Source organism: Alligator mississippiensis, chromosome 1 (assembly GCF_030867095.1).
Source record: "Alligator mississippiensis isolate rAllMis1 chromosome 1, rAllMis1, whole genome shotgun sequence".
In the NCBI taxonomy this organism is placed as follows: domain Eukaryota; kingdom Metazoa; phylum Chordata; order Crocodylia; family Alligatoridae; genus Alligator; species Alligator mississippiensis.
Genome location: NC_081824.1, coordinates 449,578,517 through 449,593,626, shown reverse-complemented (window position 1 = coordinate 449,593,626; position 15,110 = coordinate 449,578,517). Strand labels below are relative to the sequence as shown.

The 15,110-nt window shown below is 49.2% G+C and overlaps 1 non-coding gene across 1 annotated transcript; it reads right to left on the bottom strand.

The window, feature by feature from the left end:
- Positions 1–12,752: 12,752 nt before the first annotated feature.
- LOC132247939 (U2 spliceosomal RNA) lies at positions 12,753–12,939 on the bottom strand. Its single transcript, XR_009459325.1, has one exon. It is a non-coding gene; the product is annotated as a U2 spliceosomal RNA (small nuclear RNA).
- Between the last annotated feature and the right edge of the window lie 2,171 nt (positions 12,940–15,110).

Sequence of the window (15,110 nt, the reverse complement as noted above, 5' to 3'; positions counted from 1 at the left end):
TCACCCCCAAGAACATTAGTTAGCAGTTCCTACAGCGGGCCATTGCAAGGCTGTGGTTATCTACCACAGCTGAACACAATTAACCTCAGGGCTTTCACTGTAAATGTTCTGGACCAAAGCAATCAGCCTCCAAGTCTTTTCTACAAGAGGCTTCCACTCACTGGGGATCTGCCAGTTTGGGCAACAAAGGCAATGCCAGGAAGTCTTTTCTTGTGATGCCAGATGTTTGTGCTGTAAGAAAGGAAGTGTTTTTAGATTTTCCAGTGAGAACATGGAGGTAGAAAAAGAGAAAAAAAAGGTCTTTAGATTACTGAGACTGTATGCTTGTCTGCTCCTGTGCATGCAGCACCAGCAGAAACTGTTTTTAACAACTTTAATCTCATGAAATGGCCCAGCTGAGATGAACCTTCAACAACAGTGATCACTGAAACAGTTTAACCAGGTGTCTCACAGCACAAACTCTGTAGCATAGAAATTTGCTTGCTTAGTCTGATGGTTCATATAAATGGTTTACGAACACTTAGTTTATCAGCATGTCACAGACAGGAGCAGTATGTGTTCTGGGAATTTATGAGTACATTAGTTGAAAGTGTTTTAAGTAGTTACAAGTACCACAACTCATTACCTTTATTGATCTCAAATTGATTCTTTATTAAAACTTCTCTTAATGATTTCCTAATCCTCTGTAACTTAATTGCGGAAACTGTAATAGAAGCATTATGGCCCGAAGTGAATAAATCCAGTGAAGGGGTCATTTTTTCTGTTACCTGTAAAACAGAGGGCAGGAGTGAACAGGTGCTGGCAGAACTTGTGTCCCAGCTACTGTTAACAAAGAAGGGAAGACCAATCTATTTTCAGAGACTTTCCTGAGGTTTTACTTACAACACACTTTCAGCATTGTCCACAGAAACTGACTGTAAAAATGACCTCTTTTTACCTGACTATGTGAGGGTCACTCTACTCATGTTTTCCATGCTTGACTCTGGTTATGTGCTAGAATGGCAACTAAGTGTATTCCTGATCTGCACCCTCATTAGTATGCATGCTTCAGGAGGGGGCTTCTCACACCTTTTCTCACTGTTTGTGGCCTTGGGTTTACTGCTCGAGGTCTAAAACAGGCTACTGTAAAGGGCAGGTGGATCAAGTTTTGTGTCCACTGGCCTTCTCTGCCAAATCAGTGGCACCTGTAGGCACACACCAGTTGGTAACACAAAGTTAGACAAAGGTCACTGATGGGTCAGCCCTTCTCTAAGCAGTGCCAGGTCTGCAATGCGGTGACCCTTTTGTTTTTATAGAAAGCTGCTATGTAAGTAGGAGAAAGAGGAGAGATCCCAGACAGGAGTCACTCATTTCCTGTGTGGTCTTTTTAAGTCAATAAAAATCCCTATAGTGGGTTGAGGGCTAAACCTGATAGTTCCTGTTGCTAAATGAGCTGAATGATACTTCCTGTTGCTAAACTTGCAGGTGAGGGTAATCAGCATCTGAAAGGCCTGGGGCTCCACAGAGGTGGAAGAAAGCCAGTAGTGGAGTAGTGACAAGCCCTGGGGGTGGTGATGATGACCCAGTGAGGATGGTCAGAGCAGCATTCCCCCGTAGCCCTCTCCACTGACTAGAGCAGCGCCGCCCTGTGTCAGAGGGACAGCAACTCCGGCATTGGCCTCCCTAACCAGTACTTACTACTGAGCTTGGTGTAGGTGGTGGAGTCCCCAGAGCAGAGTGGCAATACCTGGAAGCAAGGATGAGTAAAGCATATAGGGTGGCCCTTCCTTGGGACCGAGGAGTGCCAGGAGATGGGATTGATTCGGAGATTTGGCCATAGGGTATAGTGGGGAAATCAATTAAATATCTATAACTTGGTTGTTCTTCAGCTGATTTGGATCAAGCTTCCAGGGGTGGTAGCTGTGGCCAAGGGCATGAAACCCACCAAGTTTCAAGGCAATAGGCACAAGGATTTCTGGGAAACTGCACCTCAAGCTGCTGACAAGCAACACTCATGACACAGGCGACACTGTGTGTGTGTTGAGACACGGGGGTGAAAACTGCAGGCCTGCTAGGTCCTGCTGCAGCTCTCAAGCTATGATGGCTTTTATTTGTTTTTATGTTTATGTGGTGGGAGAAACCTCCCTAAGGTCAGTTGTCTAGCTGTAATTTGATAGACAGACAACGCGGGTAAAGAAAGACAGCTGTTTATTTGCTCGAACAAAGACCATAAAGCCAGCAAAAGGCAAAATGGCCTCCCCTCAAGGGTGAGGCAATCTTTTATACTTCTTACAACAAAGCAAGACTATATGGTTAACAGAAAGCAATACTTGGGGCGGTGCTCTACAAATCTTTGTAACAGCATATTTCTATTAACTTTTAGCTTTTAAAAGTGCTAGTTCAGCTTAAGTAACAGTAACATTATAATATGTTAGCAAAACCTTACACATAGAAGATACTCCTCAAGGACGCAACCAGTAAGCTTAAAACAATGGTTTCTCTGTCTTATCTTACTTCTTGCTGTAGCTGATTTTTTTAGCACACAGACACAGATTCACTTTTTAACTCAGAAAATGCTTGGTGCAGTTAAAATAATTACTTGACACAAGCAAAAGCCTAGCTATCATTCTGCCTTGTGGTCACCTGCATTGCTAGGCCACAGGTCATGCCTTGTATTCAGCTATAAAGCTAATACTTCTTAATAATCCAAATTATTGTAAACCTAACAGTATGCTTTCAGAAAACTATTCTATTTCAGGGTAATAACAAACCTGCGCACAACATTTATATGTTTATAATGAAAAAACTGAAATAAAAAAAATCTGCCTTAGGATTTCGGGTTGAAAAACCCTTTGTCAGGCTGAGGAAGTGCACACAGTTGGTGTGTCTCCTGGCCCTGGATGGAAGGACTAGTAAAGAAGCCAGAGCCTGGCCTGGCATGCAATGCAGACAAGAAAGCCAGTCAGTGGAAATGGAAATGGAGGCGTTGTGGGGGGAGGGACAGGCTGGGTGGGGGCAGGGGTGGAAACGGGATATAGCACCACAGGTAAAAGTGCAGAGGTAGCTGGGGATTTGGATGGATCCAAGACAACAATACCCAACTACCTGTGGGGGCATATTCCTCACCAGAAAAATACTCTACCTCCAGTCTCTCAGACCTGTACCTGAGGGGGAACAGATTACAAACCATTTTTCACAGCCGGGCCTATGAACTGAACTTCATCAGTCTCCTAGGTACAGAAACTCCTGGGCTCAATATAGATTAAACAGGGGAATTCTGGCACGCCGCCTCCTGCCGGACATCCGGCTCCCCAGGCACCTCTGCACTTCTACCTGGGCTGCTACATCCCACTTCCCCCTCTCTTTGATGCTGCTGGTGCTATTGGTGTTGAGCCAGTTAAGTTACTTTGACCTGTCATCTGCAGGGGAGGAGGAGACCTCACAGGGGCACACTGCCATGTTGTGCAGAGGCCCCAGCACCAGGAAGGGCGCACCTGAACGAACACACACACACACACACACACACACACACACTGTCCCGCAAGCACCCATGTCACATGTTTTGCCTGCCTGCGGCCAGAGGTGCAAGGCCCCAGTACCCAGACTCCCCCTGCACCTCTCTCTTTGACAGCTGGCAAGCACCAAGGCCTCAGAAGGCCCTAGCAGGCCTGCAGTTTTCACCCCCCTGTGCCTTAACACACACAGATGACATGAGTTTTGCTTTCAGGACTTTGAGGTGCAGTTTCCCAGAAACCCCTGTGCCTATCACCCTGAAACATGGCAGGCTTCATGCCCTCTGCACCAGCTACCATCCTTCAAGATTCATCCGAATCATCCAAAAGACAACCAAGTTATAGATATTTTATTGATTCCCCATTACACCCTATGGCCGAAATGCCAATTTTTTCTCTGAAGTTCTGAATCAACGCGGCAAGAATAAAGCTTCTAGCAATTCGATTTGGATTCTTAGTTTCGGCCTCTGATTTGTAAAAGCACCAGTAGCAGCTTCCTGAGATGCTTGGCTCAGGTTGAGGCAGCTTGAGCCTGAACCTAAGCCATGACTCCTGGCTGACCCCAGGAGGCAGGCCCTGTGCAAAGGTGGGTTGGCCCCAGCCAGGACCCTCACCCTGCCTATTAGGCACCACAGTAAGCAAGCTTGCCTACTTGCTTGAAGTGCAAGCTAGAGCCCAGAACCCGCCTATGGCAGTCATGCCCACCTGGGGGAGCGAGGCTCAGCTGCAGGCAGGCTGGGTGGGCCCCAGGTAGGCTGGACAGGTGACAGGCAGATGAGTGAGTGGTGCAAGCCACTGGCTAAGTCGTCGCAGCCAGCCAGGGGCCCGGCCCACTGCTGGGAGCAGCAGACCACAGTGGGGCAGATGGCAGGGTAAGGCGAGCCCTGTTTCCAGGCCCTTTGTTCTCCCTCAGCTTAGCAGAGCCTGAGGTAGCATCAGACAGACCCTTGCAAGGAAGGCAGGACAAGATACTACTCTCATCAGGCATTATCATTGCTGCCACCGCTAATGTCAATTGATGGGGAGGGGGTAAATCTCCAAAGAGCAGGCTGAAGAAAGCAGCAGCACCAGTTGCTTGCCTGTTGGGAGGCCTCCTGAGCCACTGCCACAGTCTGAAAGCCAGGCAAAGGCAGGCAGCTGGCAATGATGACAACAATTACAGGGCATTGAGGGTCGGTTTCTAGTCTGTCTGCTGCAGAAGAGTCACCACAGGACTTGTCCTTGCCCAACAGTGGTGGCAGCAGCTGGGGAGGTGGGTTGGCCCTCAGAGGCATCCCTTGTTCAAACCTAGCTCCTGCCCACAAACAGTGCTCGGGGGGGCCTCCACGTCCATTGTAGGAGTAAAGAATCGCTCTCTTCCTAATACCTGAAAGCCACCCCTCAACTCTGTCAAACAAGGTCTTGGGTATCTAGGACTCTATGCCATCTCTGCAGTCACCAACATGGTGTCCTTCTGCTTGTAGCTATCTGATGTTCTGCGTGCCCACCCTGTCTTCTACATCTCCCTGGCAAAGCTATGCACAAAGACAACCTATTCCTGGCAGTCCCCAAACAATCCTCTTTGGCTGGGGGCATAAGGAATTTCAACTCAAAAAATCACCATTGACAACCAGAAGTTAGGGAGGAAATGGTATTAATGTGTTTGACTGGCAAGGTTATGGACTAGCAGACTATTTCTAGCAACCTGCAGAAAATGCATGAGCCCCTGACCTAGTACGAGCCTTCTGTCAGAGCCACCCAAAGAAGGCTAGCCCAAAAGCCCCCACTTCTAGCACAATGCCTGCATATACTGTAAGGAGGCCAGATCAGCGCCCTGGACTTGCAGGTTCTCAATCTGATCTTATCTCCTGAGCAGGTGGCATCTCAGCAAGGTCAGAGCAGAAGCCTGGTCCCACCTGGGCTCAATGAGGCCATCCAGGCAGTCAAGCTCCTGAAGCCACTTCCTAGTCTAACAGAAGCCAGACCAGAAACGGTAGGCCTCTGCTGGCTTTTGTCATACTCTCAGTGGTTCCTGGCCCATCCCTGTGGATGGCATTTTTAAAGGGTTGATTTGAAAGGGAAAGAGTGAAGACAAGGGTGGACAGTGGCACAGGAGTGGTCATGCTTTTATTTATATTTTAGATGGTGCCCAAGATGTTTTACCCTTGGGCTTTATTGACCACTTCATGCTAAAAGGGGTGGTGAGTATGGAGAAATGTTGTGTAATGATGGGTCTTCTGGAAATACAAATACGTGGTTGGAGGAGTGTAGGGGCTGTAGAGAGCTCTTGTAAGGGGTGGCAGGCACTGTAAATCTGTGTTAGGAATATGTGGGAATGGTGGCACATAGTGCTGATGTCTCAGCAGTATGTGCATAGTGCTGAAGGAAAGGAACTGAGCAGTTTGTCATGAGAGCGGGTGGTAGAGGATGAGGTCAAGGAGGGAGAGCTTGAGGTGAAGTTGTGCTCCAGTGCCTCTTAATGCCTGTGGAGTGGGGCAGGGCATTCGGGACTGACCTGGATGTCATCAAGAGGGCCACAGGAAAGGCTTGGTTTGTTTTATTCATGTCCCATGAACAGAGGGCTGGTCTTGCTACTGTTGGATAGCCGGAAGGACTTGGCTGTTAAAAGGGTGCAGCAGTACACTAGACTGCTGAGGGAAGTTGTGGAGCCTTCGTCACTGGGGGTGTTGAAAAAGAGGTCGGGTAAACATTGATCAGGAATGATCTAGGAGTAACTGTGCCTATGCTTTACTCTGCTTGTGTCCTATGAGGCAACCAGTGAAGCCCAGAAGCATGAGGCTGGGAAAGACTCTTTTCTTTGTCCTTTGCTGTGTGTTGTGGTAGGCATATTCCTTCCTCAGGAGCGCTGAGCGACTGTCACCAAGGCTGGAGACTGCCAATACTCCTTCCTCAAGTAAAACCTGTAGGTTCCTGGCTAGAGGGACTTGCCCCTTTGCTCAGGGTCAAGCTGGTCACCCAGTTTGAGGTCAGGAAGAAGTTTTACCCCTTGGTCAGATGGGTACAGATTGTGGGGATGAGTGCCTTCTTGTAGCAGAGGCATGGACCTCTTCCTTGTGTGCCATTCAGCATCTTTTAACAACCCTTGCAGAAGGAGGACATGGGTTACTATTGCCACAGGCGAAGCAAAAGGACATCTTGGGGTCGTATGATTTGTGGGTGTGACAATACCATTGGTTTAGTTCTAGTAGTAATATGGTGCTGTGGGTAGAGATGACCCTGCCTTGGGCAGGGGCTGGACTAAAGGACCTCTTGTGGTCCCTGCCAGCTCTGTCTTTCCGTCTTTTGAGGAAGAAGTGGTACCCTGATCAGAATGCCCCTGTGGAGAAGGGGATGATCTGTGGAAGCCATGCAAAGATTTCACCATGGGATGTTGAGAGGAGGGATGTGGGCATGGTAATGCAGCCATCTTAATGGTGATCCCTACTGTGCCTTCAGGTTATTCTTGCTGCCTCGCTGTTCGCTGCTCTTTGCCTTAATGCTCTTTCTAATGACATGCCCCGTGACTTGTTTCTTGCTAGAGGATGTTTTGATCTTCATGTAGGCTGTACAGCACGCTTTCTGCCTTCTATTTTTTTATTAAGAAAATATTAAATATTTCTTTATCTCTCCACACCGCCTCCTTTTGTCAATATCTCACAATAAACAATATCATACATGAATCAATAATGCATGACACAATCGTGGGAACTTCCTGTCTCCTTTCTCCATCACAATTTCTTCACAACTGGATCACCAGATCCTCCTCTGACATAATCAGCAATGCAATCCATGACCATACATTTTGCTCTCTCATACAGGTTCTTGGGACACTTTCAACATTTATAATGCATCCTCATATTTTACACAGTCTTTCCCTGTGGTCTCGTATTTCCCTTTTTATTTGCCTTTACCACATTTTCCACACGTCTTTATTTATAGCATACACAACTCGTTTTTGTTTCAGTATTACTGTTTTCCTCACTTGGTTTTCACCTTCCCTGATTCCCGACGCATTTCCTTTCCCTACTTCCTGATGCTTTTTCTTTCCCTCCTCTCTATCCCTTCTTTTCTTTCCCTACCCTTACCCTATCCCGGCCGGCTGGAATAATTCCTGCCACCCAACGCCTTGCCATGCCCTACTCCCTTTGCCCTTTTCTCCCTTTCCCTTCATTTAGTCTTTAATCTCATAATACCCCAGCTGTACGCATTCCCTTTGTGTAAAGCATACCCCCTTCCCTATCAACAAGCACCTCACTTTCCATAATGCCACCCTCATCCCCATCAAAATCACCCGCACTTCCCATTGCCTTGTTTCACTGGTCCATACACTTCGGTCTCATAGGACACCCCCTGTGCCCACCCTATCGCCCTTAGAAACTTCCCTACTCTTCCCCATACCCTTCTTGCAAACGCGCACTCCCAAAAACCATTTTCTTCCTTTGTACAGAACTCCCCTGGGCTTTCTGCCGATCTCACCAGCCTCCATCGGTGTAGTACTTCTCAGACTGATAGCACCCGCCTAACTATAAACCACGCTATTTCCCTGTGAAACCCTTTCCACCTTGTGTCTTCTATTCCCCTCCACACCTCTCACCTGTTCCCATGCCAAATTCCCCACATCCGTTAATCCATCTTCCTCCCTAATTGCATTGAAAATTACCCTCGCCTTTTGTAATCCTTCCATCCCGTTTTACCAAACCCTTTGCCCTGACAAATGCCGCCAGCCTGTCCGTGTGCTGTGATGGTTTCCCTGCCCACACTCCTGTCCACCTTTCTCCGAATATCCCCCATTCCCTCAAAACTCTACCTCCCCAGTACTTTACCCATTTCCCCACTATTCCTTCCCCTCTCTGTGCCTCCCTGTCTAATGCTGCCACCCTGTGCCCATATATGAACGTTTCCATCTCTGGAAAACCCCATCCCCCTAGCTCCCCCGCTTTATAAAGCTCCCTACGTGCTACCCTCTCTCCCTTACTTCCCCAGAAAAACACACACAATTCCCTTTGTATCCTCCTCGCTTGCCTCCACGATGGAGGGTATATCCACCCTACGAACAGCAGGATCGGTAAGATCACAGACTTGATTAGCTTTACCTTCCCTGTCTTAGACAAACCTCTCCCTCCCCATATTCCCAGCAGCTTTTTTCCTCATCCTATTCTATGCTTCTGGAGGAATAGCACGTCTTTTACCTTATACTACCCTCTTAATCTCCTCCCATTTACCTCCATCTCGGCAAACTTCTCATGTTCCACAATATTAAATGCATTCCCCTGTCTTACTCCCCAAGTGTCCTCCCCCCTCATACCTCCATTTCTTCTCAACCCCCACCCTCCACATCCCCGTTGCTTAAGCCTAGCTTACAATAGCTGACGGGCTATTAGAAAAGCTGCCCCCACCCTGACTCTCCTCCTGATTTCACTCTTGCACCATTTGTCAGTCTTGCTTCTTCCCCTATATCTTTTCCCTTCTCACTCCTCTTCTCTTGTTCTTCCCGTTTTTGCTTTGGTATCCCCACTTTCACTCTTTGGTTGGTTGCATGATGTTTCCAGCAAAGGCTTTCCCTGCCCAACAGAATTTCCAAATAGTTACTTACACCAATTAACCCCATGCCCCTTGCACTTCCTGTCACTTTTTCTCCTGCCTCCCTCTCCTCTACTATGGCTGTCTATTGCTCTACAACAATTTCTACAGTTGATGTAGCCAGCTTCTCTACTTCCTCAAATAAATTCATCTTTGTCCTGAGCTCTAATACTCTCCCAGCCATCTTCCTTCCCATACTAAATGTTTCCATCCTCTGAAGGGATACCAGGGACTTGCTGTCCCCTTCCATCTTCTCTCCCTCCCGTTCTGACATTTCCTTCCTTATGAGTGGGGGCACTCTTCAAAATTGTGCCCCTCCTCCCAACATGTTTTTGCACATTACTTCAGCCTTGCATACCCCTGCCCTATACCCCACCCCACAGCATCAGCAACTTGTTGTCCATTGACAATATGTTTCAATGCGCCCTGGTCCATTATATTTACTACGTCACCTTGGTTGACCAAAATAATAGATATATTCCCTATGGGGACCCAAACAGAAGCTGGAAGGAAGATGTTTGATTCCACAATGATCTCTTGCCATTCCAGCTCTCCGTGAACCGGTCCATATTTTGTTCTTATTGAAAGCTCTGTCCACCCAAAGGACTCTCTTTTTCCTTTAGCCTCCAGACAATGTTGGATGTCCTCCAGTTCAATTACATCATTGAAGGTTCTTAAAACAGCCCTCTTTCATGGGAGTCTGCTCTGGCTTGAAAGCGCAGTTCTGTTAATTGTCTCTTCCATGCTAATTCCTCTGCATGCCTCTCCCAAAAGACACTATATGCCTTCCTTTCCCTAAAACGTTCTGTCCCAGATGCAATAATTTTCATGTGCCACCAGGATGCTTACAGGTTTTCTTTTATTAATAAGGTAACAAATTTAAAATGCCCAACCTCAACCAAACTTTCCACCTTGCAACACAAAACCCAACAAAACCATCTCCAGATTTAGAAGCATCTACAACCCTTTATCATTCAGCCACAGATACCTTGCACAACCTGGTTCCATGTCACCTTACACATTGGTAAATCATATACCCAATATGTTAAAGATTTCTGTTATCTGTAACACATTTAACAAAAGTGTGTATGTATGTATTTACAACTGGCTTATCTTCATCCCCACTGCTTCACCTCTTACACATCCCTTATCATAATCGTCATCCCTCGACACCACACTTGCCGCCCCCCCCCCAATCTTCTTATCCAGTCCCCTGTAGGGGCAAACTATTCTTCCCAATTCACATTTTGCCATACTCACTGCTTCAGTTGCCCTTCCTTTCCCATATATCCCCATGCCTAATAATACCCCAGCTGCAAACATTCCTTAACCATAAAAACAACCCCTTACTTGCTAATAAATGCCACCTTTTACCTACTATCCCCTTCCAAACCTCTCACCTATGCCCTTGATCGATCCCCTACATCCATCACCTTGTCACTTCCCCCTACTTATTACTTTAAATACTGGTTTTGCATTGTCCCACCCTTCTGTGCCTAGCTTCTTTAGTCCCTCTGCCCTTTATAAAAAAAACAAAACAAAACCCCATCCTAGCATAATGTATCATTTCTTTTTCTTTCTTTTTCAGCCTGTAAATCCATCCATCTCATTGCCAACAACTGTAACCCCTAAACAACTGCTCTCCCCAGTCTCAATTTCCCCAATAACCCCTCTCCCTTTTTCACTTCCCTTAGTCACAGCCACCACATGCACTTACAGAAAAAGCTCTATTTTGAGTAACCCCAGCCCCCCAATTAACCAGTTTTACAAATCTCCCCCTTGCCATCCTCTCCCCTCCCCCCACACAAAAAAATGCAAACTTCTCTTTAAAATGTATTGCACTTGCAACCATGAAGGAGGGTGAACCCTCCCCGTAAACAAAATAATAGGCAGCAGCACCTGCTTGCCCAATTCCACCTTCCCCCCACCCCCAAAATAATCCCCTTGTACCCCACAATCCCACCACCTTCTGTATCCATGCCCCCAACCCTTTTTTTAAATGATTCCCCAGCACCTGTAACCCATGTCTCTCAATGCCTCCCTGTCACTCCCTACATGTCCCAAGACTCTCTCTCCATTGACCTTCTACCCCAAACTACTATAGTGACATCATCCATATATAACAAATCTTCACCTCTTCTTCCACCCCCTTCTTCCCCTATCCCTTCTAATGCACTGAGCCACTGGCTTCATTCCACAAATAACCACCCCTGACCCCAATTCAATTATCCTTCCTTCCTCCTTACCCAGCTCCATAGATGTGCGCGTCTCCCATTGATTCTTTCATATCACTTTTCACACTCATTCTCAGATTCCACCTCCTCCCTCCCCTTCCCTGCTTTCCCCATTTTTGCTCTATTTGTGTATGAGGTCTGGCAATCCCAAGGGATATATCCCTCCTCCTTGCACATGATGCATGTTATTTTTGTTAGACAAGTATTAGCCTTTTTCCCCACACCCAAAGCAAACAGTCCTAGAACAAAAAAACATCAAGTGCCCCCTCGCTTACTACGTAGTTTGGGCTGTCCAAAATAACCCTGGGGTGACCCAAAAGAAATTACTGAAGGAAGGTGATAAATCCCATCCATGTCTCACCTGTGCATGTAAAATTACCTATGCCTTCCATGACCCCATCCAAATCCTATAACTATTGAATACCAGGGTTTGGACTCCATCTTTGCTGGGAGTTCCCATGATGAGCTTGCTGGTCTTGACCTACCCTGGGGTTCCCACCACCTCTTGCTCCCATGGCCTGCTCCCCTCAGGTACCTGACCTTTTCAAAGCACTGCAGTCCTGTGGGTCTCTGCTCCATTGATCACCCTCATGTCTGGCCCGGATCTTGCTTTGCTGTCTTCTCCTGTTCCGTCATCCTCCTGGGTCCCTCTTGGGCAAGCCAGGAAACAGCTGGGTTTCACCCCGGCTGCCCTGATATGAGCCTTCAAGACTAGCTGCCCAGGGCCAGAGGTGGATCAGGGCCAGGGGCCGAGGGGGCCTGATGAGTGAGGTCAGGTCAGAGAGGACCAGGGCTGAGGGTAAGATGGGCCCTGGCCCACCAAGATGAGGCCTGGCCATGGCAGGGGCTGAAGGCTCTCTGGATGGGGCTGTGGTTGGGTGGCAGTCCCACAGTGCCTGGTTCCCCTGCAGGAAAGCCACAGTCAGTCAGTGGCCCTGTGGGTGGCATTGCAGGTGTGTGGTGGGGTGGGGCATTATAGGGCACAGTTGCATTTCTGGGGCGAGGCTTCCTGGCAGGCAGGCAACCAGTGAGGTGCTGCCTGTTCCTTCATTCCTGCCAGTCACATGCCTACTTGCTCTTGGGGTTGGCTATTTGTGTATTGGCTTGGCTTTCCCCCCGCTTGCTCCTCTTGCTTTGGCTGGTGCTGGTGATTTCTAATGCTCAACGAAGGCAGTGTCTTGTCTTAGGCGGCTTTCCTGGAGAGGCTGGGGGGTAGGGAGGGAGGCCACTGTACTTGTTGGCAATAGGGGCTGCCCCAGCCTGCCATCTGCCAGACTGGCAGAGAGGTGAGTGTGCACCCATGCATTGGCCTAAGCCCCTTCCAGCCTCCCTGTGAACTGGCTGGCCCCAATTTGCATAGGGCCTGACCCACCTCCCCACCCCCAGCGGTCACCCAGGAGTAGTGACTCGGGCCGCAGGCCCAGGCCTGTGCTGCTCTTGGATCTGAGTGGGGAGTTCCCCTAGTAGGGGAGCAGGCATCTGGCTCAGCAGCACTGCAATACTAGGCTGATACCTGGAGTGGTTGAAGCAAACCTGGAGGCCCTCTCCCTGTGCCAAGAATGCTTTTAATGCATCAGTGTTCCCATCAAGGATGTTATCAGCAATTAAACTGATAAGAACAGATTTGAATTTTATTAGTGGATGTTAAGAGTTATGAACCAAAAAGATGACAAAGCCAGTAAGGAAATATAGACCGCCTGAGGGAGGGACTAACAAAAGAGGGATGGGGGATGAGGAGGGGAATTCAACTAGGGTTAAAAAAATATGATGTTATCCAACTAAGCCAGGGGGTGGGGACAGGGGAGGCAGGGGGGTTGCAACACCAAGACAGAGGAGAGATGCACACAAATCTGTACAACGGTCTGTAATGGAGAGAGTAGGCTAAAGACGGTTTCCTCAGTCCATATATAGAGTCTCATTGCAGGGTTCCTCTTCTGGTGGACCAGGGTGGTCCATTTTTGAACCTTCTGCTCAAAGTCTATCAATTGCAGCACCAGGTTCAGGTGGTCCCCTGAGTCCAGTCCAGTGACAGTCGGTCTGGGGGGTCAGAGTACTGGTGATAGCGCGTGATGTGCTCCACGTAGATGTCGTGGGACCAGTGGATCATGTCTGATGCCATGAGGCAGGGCATCAGTTTGGCATAGGGGTGGGAGATGCAGCAGGCATGCAGGACGATCTCATTGCTGGGATCCCAGGGTCTAAGCGTTGCCACAGTGACCACATGGACTGTGCTGTTATAGCCACAGCCTCTCAAGATGTTGGCCAGCGGGGTGTACTTCTCCCGCTTGTGAGCCCAGACATTGGTGAAGGCTTGGCGCCAGTTCTTGAAGGGGATGGTTACGTCCATGATCGTGCCCTTCTTGGCCTCTTCGCTCATGCTGATTGTTGGGTCACATCTGGCTCTCAGGCCAGGACAGTGCGGTTCACAGAAATCTCCCCCGCTGTGGCTGGGATGGCCCTCACCAGGTGGTCCTAGACAGTGTTGTGGTGGAGCTGCCAGGCTCTGGCATGCAGCTTGCAGCTGCACAGCACGTGGGGGAGGGTCTCCGCTGTGTAGCCGCATCACCGGCATCTCTTGTCCCAGTGGCCGAAGTGGACAGCCCCATTCAGAGGCAGGCAGTTGAGGCGGGCGCGGTAGAGGAAGTGCCAGTCTGCAAAGTGCATGACACTCCCGCTGGGTATCAAGTCATTGCTGGAGTCCCACTTCAAGGTGATGTCAAAGACCTTACCCTGGTTGGGTTTGGCCTTCAGGTCACCGGCTTACTTGTTTCGGTTGGGGTCCTTCAGGAACTGCTCCAGGAAGGTCCTCATGCAGGGTGTCACTGTGATGCGGTCGGCATGCAGGGCTGGTTCCAGGGAGACACTTGGCACTCCTTGGTTCAGATCCAGGAGCAGCCAATGTGTTTCTGAAGGCAGCATGTGGTGTTGTGGGCTCGGCTCCACGGTGATGCAAAGTCCTTGCTGTCTCTGCTGAACTCGCCCTCCAGCAGGCCACTGAGGAAGGTCGCCAAGCTGCATCCAGTTGGCTGTCTCGGGATCCTCTGTGGGTGATCTCCTCCAGGGTGCTGGCAGCAATGACATTTTACCATGGCATCTGGGCAGGTCAGGAGGCAAATGGCATAGGTGACCACCACCATGTTGCAGAGGTCTCCCATGAGGGGGATGTTGTCACCTCCCTGCCAGTAGGGTATGTGCAGGACCTCATTGCTGGCCTTTTAGTGGCAGGTGCAGTTGCTTCTTGAACAGCCACTGAATCTTGGCATCTGCTTTCTTGAGGAGGGTCTTGGGGACCGCCGAGCCTCTCGGGATGAATACAACGTGGGGAATGAGGAAGGTGTTCCCTGCTGGCCCCCTGGCAGAAGATAAGTGCTGTGATGAGTCCAGCTTGCAGGCATCCTGCACAATCCCATTGATGGCATCTTGTGGTATCTGCTTGGACCAGTGCCTGGTGGGCGTCTCCTAGGTGGCAGTAGGTCTTACTATCATGCAGGTGCCTCATCTCTGTCCTGAGCTCTGTCCTGATCCTGGCCCTGGACTGTGAGGCTGGAGTCCAGGATGCGGCTCTTCTGCCTGCTGTCCATGTGCAGGGACGTGCACTTGGTGACGTTGAAGCGCAGGCCCATCCACTTGGCCGCCTTGGATGTCATGTCCAGCATCTGCTGCAGCTGGGTGGCATCAGGGATGAGGAGAACGAGACCATTGGTGTTGGGCAGGACACTCAACTTCTGGCCATACAGGAGGAGCCTGCTGGGGCAGGCTGTGGCTCAAAGGAGCAGTTCCATGGCTAAGCTGGGGCTGAGGGGGCAGTCCTGTCTCACCCCCAACT